General features: G+C 42.4%; 1 protein-coding gene across 1 annotated transcript in view; it reads right to left on the bottom strand.

The window, feature by feature from the left end:
- Positions 1-3,065, bottom strand: part of LOC118432747 (zinc finger protein GLI2-like) — a 60,771-nt gene extending 57,706 nt beyond the window's left edge. Inside the window, exon 1 of the mRNA XM_035844357.1 lies at positions 2,765-3,065. The gene's annotated coding sequence lies outside the window, so the exon portion shown is untranslated. The remainder of the gene's footprint in view (positions 1-2,764) is intronic.
- Between the last annotated feature and the right edge of the window lie 250 nt (positions 3,066-3,315).

Raw genomic sequence — 3,315 nt, forward strand, 5'->3', positions numbered from 1 at the left:
ATGCACAGACCGTTATACTTTGCATAGGACATGCTTTGAGTCGATACTCTTCTCAGCGACCACCTGTCCAAATCGACCGTTTTTGTCCGGTCCCCCGGGTGGTCGTCTTGGGCAGGTTTGACTGTATATCACAAATACTAACTTACCTTCATCCAAAGACATTCAAATCTTTGAATATTATCTCCCAATAAACTTAAACATGTGTCTTTGTATCTATAGCATGTCAAATTTGTCAATGTTTAACACATCAAACAATCTACCTAAAAATATTGCATATTGATGCAAATTCACTACTATTTTGTATATATTCAAGGCTATATTATACTTGTATGTGTGCCCCTGTCCCCACATCTTCAATTTTTTTATGAAGAAAAAAGGAGATCAAAAAACCAAAAACTTGACCAAAAAATAAATGCTAACATCTACCAGCATGTGAAATCCTAGGAGCTAGCACCCTATAATTCTCCAGAGAGAGAGAAACCACCTTTACAGGAAACCCTCTCATATCTAGTGTTACCATCATCAAGGTAACAAAGGGAAGACTGGAATGTGAGCAGGGCTGATTATAGTCTGCCACTTTTTGTGTAAGGCTTCACAACAAGTCTCTCCCCAGAGATTATACCACATATGTCACATTCCTGAAGGGAAGCCTCACTGGTGCAATAAAACACAAAAACCTTCAAGAAAACATGCTGTCAAAATATGCTCCCTTCTGGGGTTGATTGACACCAAAGAAACATCAAAAAGAGATTCAAATCAGGAGCAGAAAATAATCATTACTCTTGTGCTATACATAATTGATAAGTTATAAACAGGGGGAGATCCTCTAGGAATAAAGTGATTTTCTTACCAGATATATTTGCAAGTACTTATCTGTATCCTACTACATAAACAAAAGGTTTACAGTTGTACAAATACTTCTTGTTTTGAGTGAGTTTCAAACAAAACAAAGATGAGGGTAGGCTCTAAATTAAGCTGAGCAAAAATAACACAAAATATCCCCAATAAAGATTACTAGCATTTGGTATCTCAAAATAAAACATTTGAGAAAACTTCGACGAGATGTGAGGGAATCTATCATGATAAATCTTCAAGACTTACTCCTGGTGTTTTCAAGATTTTACCCAAAAAGCAGTAGGAATGTTCAGTGATACAGTGGACCAATTTTATCAGGTAATTGTGTGAATCGTAATTTACTTTTGTACCATGTCTAAAGGAATCTTCCCAAGCCGAAGCCGCTCCTATTCATTTCAATTGTCTCCCTATCCATAATGACAATAGCCAATTGTCAGTGTGTTGCGAATCGCTGAATTTCCTATTGTTTTTGGCCTCCCCCTGTGTTGTCCTCAAATCGCATTCAAGACAGCGTGATTTCGATTACACATCCATTTGTGAAACAGACACAAGAAAAATCTACACGGGGCGTCCGGAAGAAACCCACAAAACTGACGAAAATCGTCGACAAACTTTTTCTATCCTTCCGTGGCTCGAAGTATTTGATAAACACTACAGTTGTAAATTCTCTGTTTATATCGACGTTTGGTTGAAAGAAGTCGCTGGAAAAAAGGCGTGCTAGTCGGCTTACTAAACGGCAAATAACTCATCAAAATAAGCGGGTTTGTGTTGGAAAAGTATACCACGGGCTTGTATCTATTTCAAAGGCCCTTGAAGCCGCGTTGGGAGAACCCTTGAGGTAGTTTTACGCGGATGCGCTCGGATAGCGCTACACAAACGCCGGGAAAGACAAGTGGTCTACACTCCGACAGCTACACACCACTGAGCACCGAAAAATAAACGTTCCAGACGGAAGACAAATACTTCACTTCTTTACAACACCTTTCCTTTATCTAAACTTCTCAAAGTATCGCCTTTCCAACAAAAATATATTTCTGAGGAAGAAAGGTCATAAGAGATTCTGGCCTTGGTGTGAAACGTTTCCCGCTAATTCTGCAGTAGAAAAATATCCCAGGAAATCATTAAATAAACTACTTAATCGAGAATATAAACAAAGTGACTCAGAGCCGATCCTGACAGTTTTTGAGGTTCCGGAAAACGCGGAGTAAGAGGAGAGTCCCATCGCGCGAGCCGGGGTTGACAGACGGGCGAATGGTTCACTGGTCGCCGTAAAATAAACTTTCCATGCACGGGACGATATGAAAGGGACTCGGCAAGCTGATACCCGTAAACAACCGACTGAGAGCCGGTACAGACCCATGTGCTTCAGGAGATACGGAAAATTTTCATAGGAGGATTTAGATCCAAGGAAAACAACAACGTCTGGCTGTGATAATGCAAGAAGGCACAACGGAAACTACAAAGATGGCAGCGGCCCAGTCGGGGTCCGAGTTTGGAGTTCGAATCCCCAACACACATCGCTGCACAGACGAACCGTCTGTTTCAAAAACACGGGACATTCCCGCGAACTACCCCACCTAAACCTACAACAATCCCCTGTTTCATACCCAAAATAGGACAAGAGACATCAATAATAATAAAACTAACAGAAGCAACAAGTTGATCAGCAAACTTTTGCTGTTTTCCGCTCGAAAAGTGGCGAATTTTTCGCCCGAAATCGGGAGAGGTCAGGCAAGCGGACGTTCTCGTCCAGCCACCCTCCCCCCAAAACTGCGGGAATCGAACCCAAGATCTCGACTTTCCAGTCGGATGTGGGTACCCCAATACGACAGGAGAAAATCCAAACTGTACATAAACAGGCTAGTGGCGATGGGGGCTTAGTGAAGAGGATTTAGTGAACAGTATTTACCTGAGAAGAAGACGAGAAACTTGAAACGACCCGTGCCCGGCTGGAGTCAACTTGGTGGGGTGGATTCGATCTGCAGGACACCGCCGCCTAAACTCGTGAAAATACTCCTCAAATCGGCGAATACTTCCTCCAAACGACCCAAGGATGCAACACTATCTTCTCTACGACTTGTCAGAGTCGGAATTGCAGCAGAATTCCTGGTAGAAGCCCGTTTAGAGGCAGGTTTTTCGGAGCCCGTAAGCTCCCTTTGCTGTTCAGCTGGTCCTCAGGACTCACAGATCCCTAGCCCCGCTCAGAGCGATGACAGATCGGCGCGTAGGAAATTCATCCGCGCGCTCCCAAACTTTCTAAACTCCTATTTTAATCCTCCCAAAGAACCCTCTAACGTTTAAAAATCATCTCAAACACATTTAAGGAAAAAATATCCTTCGGAGGAAATGATATGTTTAAAAATTTTCGGAATTTAAAGATTTCGCAAAGAGTTTGGCGGGACTATTTTGTGAGTGAAAGTGCGTGATCAGGCAGAGTGGAGCAGGCCATGTGCATGAAGC

Source organism: Branchiostoma floridae, chromosome 16, assembly GCF_000003815.2.
Source record: "Branchiostoma floridae strain S238N-H82 chromosome 16, Bfl_VNyyK, whole genome shotgun sequence".
Lineage (NCBI taxonomy): Eukaryota > Metazoa > Chordata > Leptocardii > Amphioxiformes > Branchiostomatidae > Branchiostoma > Branchiostoma floridae.